The sequence below is a fragment of the Perca flavescens genome, chromosome 12 (assembly GCF_004354835.1).
Source record: "Perca flavescens isolate YP-PL-M2 chromosome 12, PFLA_1.0, whole genome shotgun sequence".
Classification (NCBI taxonomy): domain Eukaryota; kingdom Metazoa; phylum Chordata; class Actinopteri; order Perciformes; family Percidae; genus Perca; species Perca flavescens.
The window spans coordinates 30,116,165-30,133,104 of record NC_041342.1 but is presented as its reverse complement, the minus strand read 5'-3'; positions in this window follow the sequence as shown (position 1 = coordinate 30,133,104).

Sequence of the window (16,940 nt, the reverse complement as noted above, 5' to 3'; positions counted from 1 at the left end):
AGCATCCTGTTTGTTGATCTGTACATAGTTTATAATTTTCGGTTTTGTCTCAGCCTTACCCTTTCTGTACTTTTGCCTGCCTGGAGTTTTGCATCAAGGAAAATACATTTTGTTTCCACCTTTTGCCTCACGAGTTGTGCTTTTGGGTTCCCTTGTCTCAGATCCCTGACAACTTTAACTTAAGTAAAGGAGCTCACTACTTTTTCCACCACTATGTGTCTTTACAACACCATGAAACATGTATCGGCACATTCTACACAGTTAGTATAACATACAGACTAAGGCAGATAGTAGCCTATTTGCCAACAGCTAATAACTGTGTAAGAATAGGTAACATTAAGAGGAAATGATTCTCAGTACACCACTGAGATTCCTAGATGACATACTCTGTGTAAAACTGAATTTAACATGTTGATTTAGTGTTAATTTCAAATCACAAAATCTACCTAATCTTTAAATAATCACTAGCACATATGAAATTGTTAAAGATGTTAACTGGCTGGTCCAGGACATTTTTATTCAGTCAGTTATTCAGTTTATTGAGTCAGACAATGTAGTGAGAAGCCTTGCACAAATGTTCCTCTGGGTCCACCTCCATCTTTATGCTCTTTATAAAGGAGCCATCTTGTGTAAAACACATAAATTTCTCACCAGAGTTAATGTGTTCACGTTTGGCAGGAAGCCTTGCAGTGACTATAAGGTTTTCTTCACCACAGCGTCACTCCGATTACAACCAGAAAGGCTTTGAATCTTTTCCTCCATCTGATGGACCAGAGTGTCTGTCACAGACATCAGCTCCTCCAACTCTTTGACAAAAAAACTTCTCTCTCACAGAGGCGTTTTCCTTCAGGGTCTGAATCTCCTTCATCTGACGAACCACAGTGTCCTTCACAGACTTCAGCTCCTCCAACTCTTTGACAAAAAAACGTCTCTCTCACAGAGGCGTTTTCCTTCAGGGTCTGAATCTTCTCCTCCGTCTGATGGACCAGAGTGTCTGTCACAGACTTCAGCTCCTCCAACTCTTTGACAAAAAAACGTCTCTCTCACAGAGGCGTTTTCCTTCAGGGTCTGAATCTTCTTCTCCATCTGACGAACCACAGTGTCTTTCACAGACTTCAGCTCCTCCTGCTTCGGTCCGTCAGATGGAGGACCGCTTCTCCTCCTTCTTCTTCATTTTCCTCAGACCAATGCGGTGTCTAAATCTTTTCCAGGCTGAAGGTTTCTTTTTTTTCTCCTCAAGCTGTTCCTCAGAGTGGCCGATCTCTTCCAGTAGATCAACATCTAGTACATGATGGGGAACGTGAACCAGAGTGTCCTTCACAGACTTCACGTCCTCCAACTCTTTGACAAAGGACTTCTCTGTCTCAGAGGCATTTTCCTTTAGGGTCTGGATCTCTTCCTCCATCTGTTGAACCAGAGTGTCCTTCACAGACTTCACGTCCTCCAACTCTTTGACAAAAAATGTCTCTCTCTCAGAGGCGTCTTTCTTCAAGTCCTGAATTTGTTCCTCCATCTGATGGACCAAAGCATCCTTTACAGACATCATGTCCTCCTGCTTTTTGAAAAACATCTCTTGCTCAGATGCGTCCTTTTTCAGGGTCTGGATCTCCTCCATCTGATGGACCAGAGCATCCTTTTCAACCATCTGCTGCTTTAAGGCCTCCAGGTACTCTGACACATTTTCAGTTTGGGAGTGAATCTCTTTCTCCAGGTGTTTCTGACGGCTGTCGCCCTCTTCCTTCTCACCTTTCAGCTCAGTTTTAAAGCTCGGGTTGATCTGATGTGAAGCTCTCAGCTGCTCAAGTTCTTGCTGAAGAGCTCCATTTTTAGTTTTTTCAACCTGGAGCTCTGCTGAAAACTTTTCTTGGCTGATAATGTAAGCCACTTTGAGGTCCTCAAATGCTTGCTGAAGCACTTTCTTCCTCTTTAGTTTGATGGTATTTCGAACCTCAGTGGCAATCCTCATGGTGTCCATGGTCTCTGGGTCACTGAGCCTCTTCAGCCTCTCCAGTTCATTGCGTGTGTCCTTTCCTCTCTTAATGTACATTTCTTTTAGTCTCTTCTGACGAGCCAGCTGTTGTTTAATCTCGTTCAGGTCTTTATTGAGTTCCATCCTATTATTATACTGCCAGGAGTTTCTGGTACGCTCATGCTTCAAAAGAGCAGTCAGCATCTTCACTTGGTCGTTCAGGTTGACGGAGTCCTTGGGCCTCCTGCTGTACCAATCCTGATCCATTTTTAGCTGGTAGATTTTCAAAGTTTCTTGTAGATGCTGTCAATGATGAACAGTTGTTTCTCACAATCTCTCTCTCTCTATTGAAAGGTTGCTTTGCACTGACTAAAGATACAAAGGCCAATTGGAACCTTTATGATAACATCATAAAAGTGATGTCATAACTTAAAGGACATTCTGGAAACAGTTCCATTCTCTCTAACTCATGTTCCAGACTTCCGCTGTTCTTTAAATGTTTACATTCAATTTACATTGACTGACCCATAGATATACAACCATAGGACTGACTTTTTTTATATGTTTTCCTGAACAGTTTGTATCAGGTGATCTCCATATAATAAATCAGCATTTCAATTAGGGTTAAATACAGATATTTTAATGAATCAATGACACTGTCCTAACCAGAGATAGACCAGCATTGGTTGTTTGTGCCCACTCTTCAATATTCCCATGTATGTGAGTTCCTAACTCAACGTGAAAGACTTTCTATGATGTTTTTAACCGATGATGAAGTTTAAAATACTTAATAGGGGAGAGCCGGGACAATTGAAACGCGGGACGGATGAAACATTCCAGTTTTCTCCGAGTGCAATGATGACAGACAGACTTTCTTAGGTCAAAACATAGAGCATGTTAACGTACTACTATCAGCCAAAAATATTCCTGTTATTTCCTTTTATCACGGAGATACAGACGATAGACAAGTTTTGATGGTCGAAAGTAAACTTCATTAGTGGTTACAGTGTTTTTAGCGGTTACAGTGTTTTTAATTTAAAGGTTCGACTACGTGCTTATTCAGTAGTATTTATTGTTCTCCACAATCCCAGATTTTCATATTGCATGCTTGTTTACACGGAAAGCAAAACAGGTGATAATGGCATATGTCGATGTCGGGACAGTTGAAACAGCTGTTTCAACTCTCCCCGACCTGGCTGTAACTCCATGTATTTTAAGTAATTGCACAAATGTCTGTGTTTATACAATAATTTATGGAGTGGAGACATGGAAAAGCAGTTTTAGAAAGATGAAAATATATTTAGGCCCCCACCAGGTAGGGGGTCGAGTTTTCCCATGTTATCCTATGGAGAGACGGGCTGTGGGCACTTATTTGGATGTGCAGTGACCTAACCCATGTAAAAACCTAGTGAAACGAAATTTTCCACAATAGAAACATGATATAAATGGGAAAATGTACTGTTCTAGCTATAAAAATGACAGAATCACCCACAGTGCATGATATTTCAAAAACCGCTTCATACGCTTCAAGGTGACGGCAATTAGTGGTTAACAGATATTCACCAAGACGTATAGCCTAGCAACAATCTATCTTATATAACACCTTTTGGGAGTACCATTCATGATATGTAGTAAAATATTGAAGTTGTGGGAGGTTTATATGGATTAAACTGTATGTTTCATCCGTCCCCCTATGCTGTTTCATGCGTTCCGACCAGGAGGGACGAATTAAACATTACGCACGCCCCACTGTTGCTGTAATAATTCCTGAACAGTTTTGTTCAAAACTGAAAATGCAACTGTATTTGACAGAGGACAGGTGTAGGTTGCTAGTGATAAAATATTAGCTTTCAGTGCGATACGATCGCGTTGTAAATTACGTTTAATTAAAAAGTGTTTCAACTGTCCCGGCTCTCCCCTACTGCTTACAGTAATGAGGTCATCAGACATTGCACACTAAACAGCTCTGCTACTCATATCTATTGACTAAACATGACAGTGACTCATACAGCAGAGTTTGTAATAGGCCTATATCAATGATGCCAAGTTTCCTAAAGAGATCATAAAACTTTTATTTCATTGAATTTATCATCTTAAATAATATTTTATTTAATGACCATTGCTCATATAGCAATTATTTGGTAATAATTATTTTGGCTTTTATCTGTTTTAAGAACACTAAACAAGTTAAGACCTGGCTCTCAGCTGCATGTATTGAACTTTTTAGAATGGGTTTTGGTAAAGTGCTTTGTAAATTAATGTGTGCCTACTACTTACTACTCAGATAATGGCATCCAGTACACAAGCAATTCACAAAAAATGTATCTTGCCTTTTTACACAATGCTCAGTTTAAAAATGTAACATCACTTTTTGTGATTTTTGGCCTCGTAATGATTTTTTAACCAATACTATCCACCAATACAACATTACTACACAAGCTAATCTTTCAAATTTAAGTCAGTTGGGGATTAATTTGACAACAGATATGAATTGTTATACTATTATGTGCATTTGTATGTGTTTATCCAACCCAGTCTCACGGCAGTTTGTGATAGCATATCAAAATAAATCTATTAGATCGTGATACCATCACGATAGTTTCGTGATGGGATCACGTTTTTTAAACTAATGGGTTTAGAATGCACCCCGCTTGGCCTGTGTTCCCTCTTAGGCTACAGCATACTGTAATATTTCACCCGTAATAAGACCAAAATAATATTAAAATAAAGAAATGCATACCATGATAACATCTAAATAAATGTTGATAGATGTAGCGTGATAGTTTTAAAAATATCAATAAAAAACAAAGCAATCCAACTTCTGTGGCAATAAGACTAAAATAATAACATTAAAAGAAATACATATAAACCATGATAAGATCTTGTGAATACATGTTGATTAAAACAGCGGTTGTTGGGCTAAAAATAGAAGGAGGAGACCGGAGACCGGACCGAAGAGGCAACGGAGCAGTCAGCCGGGAGAAACACGATGACCGGAGGCGGCAGGGGAGGTGGAGGGTCGAGCGCTTTGCCTGAAACGACAGCTGACAGCACAGGGAGAGAACAGATTTAAAGCAGAGTTGTAATGCTGTGATTGGCCCTTGAATTCCGTGGCCAAGTCTGATTGGTTAACTGAAAGTATCGCTTCTAAACAGCTGATTTGATTTAAGAACAAAGAGTAGTGATTGGGTTTATGACGTCTTCCTGAAAGAATTTGCGCTGAGCTTCATTAATTTAAAAAATATAATCCCATCACGAAAATCTTCAAAATATTATCGTGATTGTACAATCTAATAGATTTCTTTTTGTGACGCTGTCATGAACTGCCATGAGACTGGGTTGTGTTTGCTAGCTAGAATTGACGAGGAGGATCCTTCATACCCAAAACAAGTCGGTGGAGAGTTGTTTTCCCCTCCGGATGGGCGAGACTAAACTATAAGAGTAGCTTTGACATCTCAATTGTGCCTGCGAGTGTCAATGGAGCAGTCCAACAGCGCTGTGTGTTGCTGTAATCATGGTTTGTCTTAGATCTCTGACTATGTGTTTGCTTTATTGTCATTATGTTATTCATGCTGCTGCGCCTGCCTCAGACACCACTGTGCCACAGGAAGTGATGAGTCACTCTGTAACACTTGAGTGACAACTGGAAAAGGTCAGTAATGTTTTAACACGGTGATGGCAACTCTTGCAGTTATCAAATGCCATTCTCAGTGTAAAAAGAAAAAGGCTTTTTTTTTGTCAAGAAAAGGCTGAAATGTGTCTTTGATGAAGCGGCAAAGATCAACCTTCAGTTTCGGCATCTTAAGGCAATGGGATGAACAGAGAGCATGTTGGATTGAGGTGAACTCTGCGGCCCACACTTGCTCCACGCGTCTGAAATGAATCATTTTACTTTGAAAAGGCAAAATCAAATCACTAACAATGTCAGAATAGGGCAAAGGAATCTCTTTATTCTGTGATCAAACTACCCTTACAGTAGAACATGCAGGGTGTGGATCACATGTTCGGTTTATTGTACAATTTCTCAGCAAAGGCCTATATCACAGGAAGCTTCCCAGAGTCCCTGGGTACATCTGATTTGGCAGTGTTTCTATTGACAGAGCTACAAGCCTCAGCGGAGCTGCCTTTAATGGCATCAAAGAGAAAAGGCGAGAGATTAAGAGAGGGTAGATGAGGAGGGGAGGTAAAATAATAAAGAGAAAAATGTAATATAAGGCTACACTGGAGAATAGACATGACAAAATTGTTAGTTTAGGGCAAATGCTGCACTGTGACAGAGGTAACGGAATACAGCACAGCAACTCTTTATGTTGTAAGTTCTCTGTCAGGCTGTTGTCATGAACCATTTGTACAAAAAGCTACGTAAATTTCTCTATATTAACGACGTTCAACTTCCGGGGTTGCTCCGGTGTTGCCGGAAATTCCGCCGGATGTCACTATTTTCGGCCGGATGTCCAATACCTTCCGCTTTCTTTGTGTTTGAATTTTAAACTCCGGTGGATTTCTGAGGACTATGGTTAACTGCTCCTCAGATCTCTGCAGGGTTTTCTGTTGCACGACTGAAACAACCTTTAAACGTACACGTTCCACCAAAACAAGTTCAGGTGAGTAAATACAAAAAAATTGTGCAGAAAGTGTAAGTACATGTTGTGCTAACAGTAAACACATACAGAGTAACAGCTGGAAGTATGATATGAATAGGCGTGGGGAGTTCAGTCCCTGAGTTGTGTGGGTGTTTAATTTCCTTCACTGCATTCCCTTTTGTCACCTTTTGACTTCATTCTTTGCTCTCATGTGCGAAGCGATTCGGAGATAAAAAGGAGCCCTTTGCTTTATTTAAACAGACCCGACAAAAGTAACAAGGCAACATCAGATTTCAAACTTTGGAAACACCACCATTTCCATAAGGAAACTTCAAACTTGCTGAGGAAAAAAAGGTGCCAGTGAAACTCCCAAAATCCGTCAGACTTGACAGAGAAAGGGAAAGTGAACCCAAGATGTTGAAGGCTGTTCAAAAGTTGAGCTGTTAATGCATCACACATGCACCAACGACACTCTACTTCCATCACTCTCACCTTTCTCTAACGTTGAAAACACTTAGACTGAGAATGAGTTAGAAATCTGTGAGGGGACTTACACAACCAAACACCACAGGCACTTTGTTAAAGCTAAAGTGCGTAGTTTCCGTCTCTCCCATGAGGAATTCTAAGTAATGACAACAAAACTGTCGGCGCGTCCACATGATACAAGCCTTCTGTGATCGTGCGCAGCCCCCCCTCCCCTCCTCCACACAATTGCTAGTAGCCAAGGAGGACACAGAGGATTAAAAAAACATGATGGGACTCAGAAGTATATCTTATCTTGGCTTGAGTTTCTGCGTGCGAAAGTTACCAGACGCCACAATCTTCTGAACATTGTCATACTGAGAAATCCAGAGAGAGTTGTGTGGAGCTGATAGGCTTAATTAGCTTCGTAGCAACTCATTTGGCAATGGCTTAAATGTAACGCGCGTTCATTAATATCCAAAAGTTACGCACTACAGCTTTAACTATCTCATGTACAGACAAACATTCAACACACACACACACACACACGCACACTTTCTTGTAGTATCTGTGGACACTAAGCCTGAGTTATACTTTCCACATGGACGGTCGCTGGATAGTGACCATACATTTATCCCAATGAAAATATTAACCCAAGCCATGATATTCTTTTCTAACCTCTAACTGGATTTCCCAGTTATCCTGGATGAATTTAGCCTTGACTCGGTTTCACTAAAGCGGAGGCATATAAATCACCATGGAGATTTATTCTGTGCAGCTAGCCTGCTCCTGACCAGGCTAACAGCCAGGATTTATTTAATCCTGGAGCCTTTTCACTCAGCAGTGGTTTTACCCTATTGTTATCAGCTTGGATTAAAATACAACAGGTGCATATTGCTGTTCATTTAAGTACTCATATTATTTAAAGTTGTGACCTTTATTTTTTTTTAAATAAGTATTCATGTGACAGTCATTGTTATGGTTATATTGCTGTATGAAGACTGCTGTTCACATATTGTTAGAAGTTTGATGAATATATAACGGCAGTTGTTGAGATAATTAGAAAAGGCTGATAAAATTTCAAATGTGTTTTAAATGAAGTCTGTTACTAAGGGCAATACATACAATGCTATACATTTCTATAGTTGACCAATGCACCTACAATTTTAGTTGATTCATCTTTTTTTTTTAATTCTTTAACAATAAGGATCATGTTTGTTCCTTTTTCATGTGCATTGTATTTGGCATTCTTAGCACACAATTTGTGTTTTCCAGTAAACTGGGACTAATTTTGATTGTGCAATTTTAAGAACACATCCTAACTGTACAATCCTCCCAAATGATAGATTTAGTTCCCTGGACCAGTAACTATCTAGTGATGTATGCTACTGTACATTCATGACAACAGGGAGAGGACACCTCAATGGTTTTTGACCTTATATTTTGCTGGGGGGAAATAACTGATTAATATACTCTGTTCCATTCATGTTTACAGTGTGCATGGAATTTATCACTTAATTATCTTTATAGTTTCTAGATTTTAGAGTCCAATTTCTTCAGTGTCTTTATTTTATATGTCCATACATATGAGGGAGTAAGGCATATAATATGTAGAGAAGGAAACTTGTACAGGATACATTTATGAACTACTGCTCTTAACTGAAAGCATTTAATGAGTCACTGTCATTTGCAAAAACGAACAGTTGTACACTTTGCATTAAAAGCGAGCAGTGGAAGTTAATGACTTAGGAATTTTATATTGTAGCCCATGAGAGAGAGAGAGAGAGGAACAGAGTGAAAGAGATATTTACGCATCATATTCTAGCGTTATAGAAAATTGATCTTCATGGTAAATTTCCTGAGTAACATTATATTCTGCTAATTTTTAAGGCAAAGAGTACAACTGTTAATTTGTGCAAATGATTAGTAGCCTAATCCTTGAATGGTATGATTATGATGACTTCAATTCAGAGCCGTGGTCAGTTAATGTATATATTTAGGCTACTTACACATTCAGTCGGTCCGTGATCGTCTGCCTCGCTTTCTCTCACTGTTTCATTACAGCGCCCGTGTTTCTTTTCTTTTTATATAAATAATGTCTTTCACGTCATCATACTTCCACAAGAAGCTGCTGCTCACTCTGTATAAAGTATCTACAATGCGTATTCTCCATTTTGGCATCAGTAAATCTGTGATCGACCTCGCGGTCTTTTGAGGAAGGCCGTGGACGCGCATCTATCTGAATTAGTTCAGCCCGGCTCGACCTAGTCGCTCCTCCTCAGCCTGGCTTGGCCTTCGTGAAACGCACCAAGCCAGGATGCACAGATTAGACTAGGTCAAGCCTCGCTTTATCACTTATCCTGGATTTAGATATTCTGCTTTTGTGAAACAGGCTCCTGGGGTCTTAGGCAACAAAAAATAGGACACACCATGATGAGGTTTTACAAAAGTATACTATACTAAACCAAATTAGACCAAATTTAAAGGATTATTTAGATGTGGGGTGTGGTTGTGGGTGTGTGGTCAGTATGGTCGGTAGTGTGCATGTGTGATGGGTATAGGAGTGTGTGTATGTGTGTGTGTTGTAAAGTGCAAACAAAGCATAAAGATAAATAAGCTATTACTACTACTGAGCAACATAACCAAACCAACAGATAAGAAGTGAGTGCTGAAACAGCTGTAGAGAGATTAGAGCTGCACTGCAGCCAGGCTTAAAGCCACACAGGTGTTTTCAGTTATTGTGGCTGATTAGACTCTGCTCAGGTTGAATGTGGGCCGGAGCTTTGACGGGGACTTATTAGCACACAAATTCTTTCTACCAATAAGAATGATTAAGCTGTCATTTGCCCTGCCCTAACAGGTGCAACAGCACTAACGGGGGAACTCAGGAGGATGTCACTCAATCAGTCTAACCACACCCATGCAGTCCTGGGAGGAGGTCCAATCAGCCACATTAACTGAAAACACCTGTATGGGCCTTTAAGTAACCTGGAGTAATCAGATGTTCCATATTACACTTATGATCCACCTGCAGAGTGAGAGGTGTAGCGAGAGGTGAATCATACAGCAAACACAGGACGCAGCAGGGGTAATCACAGCTGTAGATGAACTATCCGCAGCAAACAAACTGAACTTGTTTTATAAAAGGTTTGACACACATGACTTCTCTGCTAAATGTAAATGTAGCAGCGTTTTGGAGGGTTAATAGGCTCTTAATTGACACCAAAGAGATGGGGACTTTTGGTTTGTTTTTTTACAAATGCTAATGTTAACAACGTCACCGGACCAGATGGCATTCCTGCTTTCATATTTCAAATATGTGCAGACAAATTAACACCTGTCCGGTGCCCCATCTTCCAGCTCTGCAGACTCTAACGTTGTACCAGAAATGTGGAAAAAAAGGCATTCATCACGCCTGTGGCCAAAAAAACATGTCCTAAAGATTACAACAATTTCAGACCGGCTGCTTTGACTCCTGTGGGTAATCTGGGTGGGGAAAGCAAAAGAGCAGCACTTGTCCCTCGCTTGATTAAGTCCCTTAACCCCAACTGCTCTAGTGGAGCTGATCGCGGTCTGGCAGATCAGACTGTGGTTGTACTGGGCAGCTTCCAGGCATGATTGTGTAACTGTGTGAATGTGATCAGGGTGTTCCTATATACCAATTTGCATTCAGTCTGGAGAATCCCAAGGCCTATTGGTCTATTGTTTGCATTTCAGTTCCACATGTAACACCTTGCAACCCCACATATTACTTAGCACACTGAATCAGCTCAATGTCAACCCATTCATCATTATGTGGTACCCACATGGTGGTAGAGTGAACAGAACTGTCTGATTCTGAGCATTGCATAATGGTGTGACAAACATTGTCATCTTCAACACAAAATTGTTGAGGAATTGTTGGGTTTTTGTAAATTTTATATATATATATATATATATATATATCTATATCTATATCTTTATCTTTATGTGTGTGTAAACTGTCCTGAGATAATTTTAAAGAATTGAGAGAAAAAACTGAGGAGATGGTGCTTGACCTCAAGTCTGTTGGTGATCGCTCACCAGTCGTCATCCATGACCATATGGTTTTACAACACATTCCATTTGATTACATACAGTCAGGGCTTGACATCAACTTTTACTTCACTAGCCACTATATTTTTGAAAATTATGTTTAATTTGATTAAAAATAACTGTTGTGTGATGCAATTTACTTGAAGAACTAGATTTACAACCATTATAAAAGTAAATGACCACCCAAATCAAGACTACATAAAATGTAGGCTATAACAACATAATAGTCATCAAATATTAACTGATAAGGTTGTGTGTAAAGCTAATGTTGTATTAAACCATGAAACAGATTAAGACACAGGCATAAAAAAGAGAAGTTTCTTATTGCATAACTGGTGCAGAGGTGTAGAAGATGTAGTAGCAAAGTGCACTGTCCTGTCTGTCCTGATGTGCACGCTCTCTGCTTCCTTTACAATCCTCTTGTCTGACAGATGCAACCATTGCCTTGGCTGCATCCACCATATGTGTGCCACAGCTGTGATCCATAGCGCAGCCCACACCTGGAGCATGGTGACCCGTCTACCCAGTCTGTAACCAAATCCTGTACACCAGACCAGCAATTACCTAGAATCGCCCCAGTTTCCTACCATCTTTAACACGAATCAATGAAATGTGAAGGCTAAATCAGGATGAAGCTCTGCATGCAGGAGGACCCAACAACAACATGAAACAACTTTTCAAATAGATGTGGTTTATGTCACAGCCTGGGTATGAAAGACAGTGAGCCTGGTGAGTGATATAGCATCATTTTGATAACTTTTACCCTCCTGGGTAAACTGGGTAATTTTATTCTGAATTAAAGATCAGATATCAAACATCACATAGGATGTAGGTCAACCCCTGGCCTGTTGAAGCAGCTGGACAGACTCCAAAATTAAATATAATCCTTGACTCTGAATCAGAAGTGTTATGAGCTTATGAGGCATGTGTTAAAGTAAAAAACAAAAAACACTCATATTTCATGGCCTGGATATTTTAACATCTGCTAGACTTTACTATCATTTCCCTCTGCATATTCCACACGTAGATGTCAATAAAAATACAAACCTCAGCCAAGCTTTGAAATAAGTGGAAATAAGGGTTCTCCTTAATAAAAAGTATTACAGAATAACAAAATCCACTTTTGAGTTAGTAAATTATACATTCAATTTATTATACCAACAGTTAATTCTGGGCCCAGTGTAGATAGATGGTCTCAGCAACATATTTTATAGTACTCCTTTTGAACCTTTTCAGTCTTCTTTCAGGGCCCCTCACTCCACCCAAACTGTGCTTACTAAAGTGGTAAATGAGCTCCTTAATGTGGATTCAGAGCCTACCTCAGTGCCTTTTTTTAGTGGATATAAGTGCAGCTTTTCATACCATTAATCATTGTGTACTCCTACTGATTGGAAAATCTATTTGGTGTCTTTGGCCTAGCTGTAGCGAGGTTAAAGTCTTAGCTATCTGAACAAACACAGTGTTTCCTTTAATAATACAAAATCAATATGTACTAATGGGAAATATGGAGCACCTCAGGGCTCTGTTCTTGGCCCTATGGATTTTTCTCTTTATATTTCACCACTTGGCCGATTCATTTCCACTGCTATGCTGATGACTCTCAGCTGTATGTGCCTTTAAATGCAGATGACCCAAATTATTAAATTAGAGGTCTACTTGTCTGCTGTGAAAAACTGGATCTCACATAATGCCCTGCTCCAAAATGCTGATAAAACTGAGATGCTGGTCGTTGGCCCTGCTTGACATAGACACCAGTTTGATCAAGTAACAGTAACTCTCGACAACCAAGTCAAGAATTTTGGTGTTATGTTTGATCAACACTTTAAATGACTTCCTTTTGACACTTTTGCATCATAGCTAAAATTAAAGTTTTTTCCATGCTAACTTGCATATTGCTTGATCCATTTTTGATTTTTGTAACATTTTACCATTAGGCCCGCTGCGTGGTAGTACTAGAAGTCTCCAAATGGTTCAGAATGCTGCAGCTACAATTTTAGCTAAAACTAAAACATTGGATGGCCTTAGAGCAGTTTTAGCTTCCCATTTTTAGCTCCCTCTCTATGTCAGATAAGACTTTAAGGTGCTTCTAAATTTAAAATCAGAATGCCCCTTCATACCTGTCTGATCTCCTTAAACCTTCGATTTCATCCTGTGCACTCCGCTCTTAGAATACAGGGCTCCTGTCTGTACCCAGAATGAAAAAGAAGTCAGCAGGCTGCAGGGCCTTTTCGTGCCCCAGCCCTCTGGAATAACCTCCCTGCTGATATCAGACCGTCTGACTCTCTTTAAATCCAAACTCAAAACTTATCTTCATGGCCTTAACTTTCACATGCTTGCTTATGATTTGATTACTTTTACCTGTTACCATTACCTGTCCCGTGGGTCGGTCTCAGTCTAAAATTAATCAATTAAGCCTAGTACAATAGTCCATGTTTGTGCTGCCAATAAGAACTGTCTGACAGCCACTGTATCTCTCTAACCCTTTTGTTTGTTTCCGTCTAACAAACGCACCTGCGTGCCTCTCTCTCTCCCCAGACCGTGAAAATGATTTTATCAAAATGATTAATATAAAGCATCAGCCAGATTTTAATGGGTTAAATCACACATTGTTATTTTTAAATCCACTCCTGACTGCCAAAGATCCCAACTCCTCATGCATCCTGCCTGCTCTAATTTCATTATTCACAAACTGGCTTTCATCTCTGTTCCGTAGAATATGGAAGTGTACACTTTAACATATGGTGCTAATAGAACATGATAACAAGCAGAGAGTGATAGGCGAGAGAGGAGGCTTTGCAGTTGCATCACAATTCTCCATGCTACCATCGCAGAGGTAGTCATTAAGGTCCAGGGAAGCTATTGCTATGTATAAGTAATGTCTGTATAGGAGCCAGCCCACAGGAAGAGAGCTATTTAAAGACAAATGTTGCAGGGCGACTGCAGACAGGCATATTATATGTAAAATAGTGTTGGAAGGTACATTTATTTATAAATGTAGGTTTCCGTGACACAGTAAACTGTCTTGTCTTTGTAGCTCCAGTTTCTACTCAAAATATTCTAATACTCTCTGGGAATGTCAGTTTCCAACAAGCTGGTAATGGTAGCAGATTCAGCCACATGCACATTTTCCACTGTATGTTGATCGAAATAATCTATTCATTCACTCACTGCAGGAACTTAATAACTTAACTTGGAGTTTCCCATAACCTGAACTTTAAAGCCAGTATAATTTATATATTTCTATCAACAATGGATCACGTTTTTTATTTAACCTTTATTTATACGGGTAATTTCATTGAGACACAGGGTGTCATTCTCGAGAGACCTGTTTGGGACAATACACAACATTACTTACAGACTAGTCTTTATCCTTTGCGTATCACTTCTGATGCTGCAGGAAATTCCGCCGGATGCACGTATTTTCTGTTTCCTATTGCTTTCTTTGTGTTGGAATGTTAAATTTGACTATTGTTGACTGCTCCTCCGATCTCTGCAGGCTAAATTGAGACAGCTAGCTAGAATATCCGTCCAATCTGAGTTTTTTTCTCGCACGACTATTTTGCAGCGGCTCTGTGCGGAGTTTAGCACCGTCCATGACGATTCTGATTGGTTTAAAGAAATGCCATTAAACCAAAGCACGTTTTCCTCCCATCCCCGAATGCTATGTGGAGTAACAATACCCTCCTTCAGCGCACTTTGGAGGAGGGTCTGGCAAAACGAGACTACTTACTGATGGAAAGACATACATTACATTGAGAACTCCACTTTTGAGCAAAATTGAAAATTTTAACATATCAAACACTTTATTTCTTGCATTGTGATGAATTTGTATGCAACAATTTATGCCTAACCTGCATCAAGTTTGGTGCAAATGTCTTTATTTATGTACAGGAAATTAAAATAGGTTTCTGGGGTGGGTTGCATTGGCCAGTTTTGATATTGTATCCCCCCTGTAAGTTATGCCTATGCTGTACTGTATGTGGAGGTGTCAAACATAGTGACGAACCCACAGGGAACACTAACTCAGCAGTTCCCTTCGGTTTTATGGAAAGGTTTAGCTTTTGGCTCATTTTTTGGATTTACGGCTGGCAACTTTACTGTTTTGGTTTAGTCTCACGAATCTAAGATGTCAAGATGTCAGGGACACACCGGCGCTGCCCACTGACGTCTCCAAGTATCCCCTGCGGTCTTGGTCTCTCCTGTCTGTGCTCTTGCTGCATCTCCAATCTCTACCCTGGTGTTTGATGTGCTCTCTGTTGCTGGTGTTAGTTTTCAATCTCTTTTTAACCTCCTCTTCTGGTTACACTCTGTGCTGGTCTCCCTGACCTGAGAGAATATATTCAAACAATACTGATAACCACACACCCCAAGGCTCCATGGTTACCTAGTGTCACTGGTGTGTCCAGTTATTCTGGCCAGCAACTTCCACCTTCCTGGTTTAATCTTAATAAATAAATGAAAAATGTCATATCTTAGGCACATGTTGTGTCCCTGTTCCATGCAACATGCTAATTGTATACAGTAGGGACTGTATATGTAGAAAGTAATTCCTTTACTAAATATAATAACTTTCCCATTTGTGTACCATCAGGAACAAATTTAAAATACAGTCTGTCAGACTTTATTTAAATTTCCCCGACAGAACAATTTTCTTCAAAGGGTAGGTCTTGCAGACAGCTGAAGTCCACTGCAACACTCTAATGGCTTTCTATTATCACTGCAACATACAATGGGTTCAGAAAGTATTCAGACCCCTTCTCTTTGCTGAAAATCTTTGAAATTAATTTTCCTCTCATGAGTACCCCATAATGACAAAGCTAAAATAGGATTTATTAATTTTTTGTAAATTTATTGAGGATGGAGGTCTGGTAGTCTACTTTTTTGCGGCTTTGTTTCTTTGTTAGGTTAGACACTATTTTAATAGTTTTGTGGGGGGGGAGGGGGCTCTGTGTCTGACGGCCCTTTGTGGGTTGGCTTCTTTTGTTCTTTTTGGCCAGACCTCCAGATTCCCATAGTTTTGGTTAAATCTTTGGTAGTTAATTGTTATGAATAAAATTAATTTACTTTAACTAATCCTTGGGTATGGTCTCCTTTTAATATCTTGACTGTTACAGCTGAGTCTTGTCTTGGGGGGAATTGTTGGGTCTCTGTAAATTACAGAGTGTGGTCTAGACCTACTCTATCTGTAAAGTGTCCTGAAATAACTTCTGTTATGATTTGACACTATCATTGTTTTCCCTAGGTTTTTGGAAGACTTAGGTGCATGCATTTGGCGGAGTGTTTAGGGGTCCTCCCTCAAGAAAAGAAAATGCAATTTCATGTAATTTTGGACCACTATTATTTCCATATCTGTGTCTAAAACGTTGGAAAAGCTAGAGCACATAATAAATAGAGCTCAAAAAGCTTAAAGACAAAACTTGCTAAAGAATCAATCATTAGATCTGAGAAAAGTAATTTAGTTACATTAATTTGGCTTAGGTGGTAAACCCCTGACTATAAATAAAATTGAATTTAACTTGAGTTCTTCCTTCGGGGCCATAACAGGAAAAAAAAAATGAAATATCACATTGACTGCCTTTTCACCCAAGACTAGGAGTTCTGTCTGTTCTCTGGTTAACTGCAGCTTTTTTTTACATCAAGAGATTGATGTCCTTTTAAACAGTTGAACAGCTGAAGTGCTCATGTTACCAGGGTAGGATGGAATGTAGAGTCGGGTGTCATCTGCATAGCTGTGATACTTCTATGTAATACTTGATCTACTGCTTGGGGGGTATCGCCATGAGGTAATTTATAAATAATTCCAAAAATACCTCCTAACCACACATGAGCCAACAGGCCCAAGTCCAAAGATA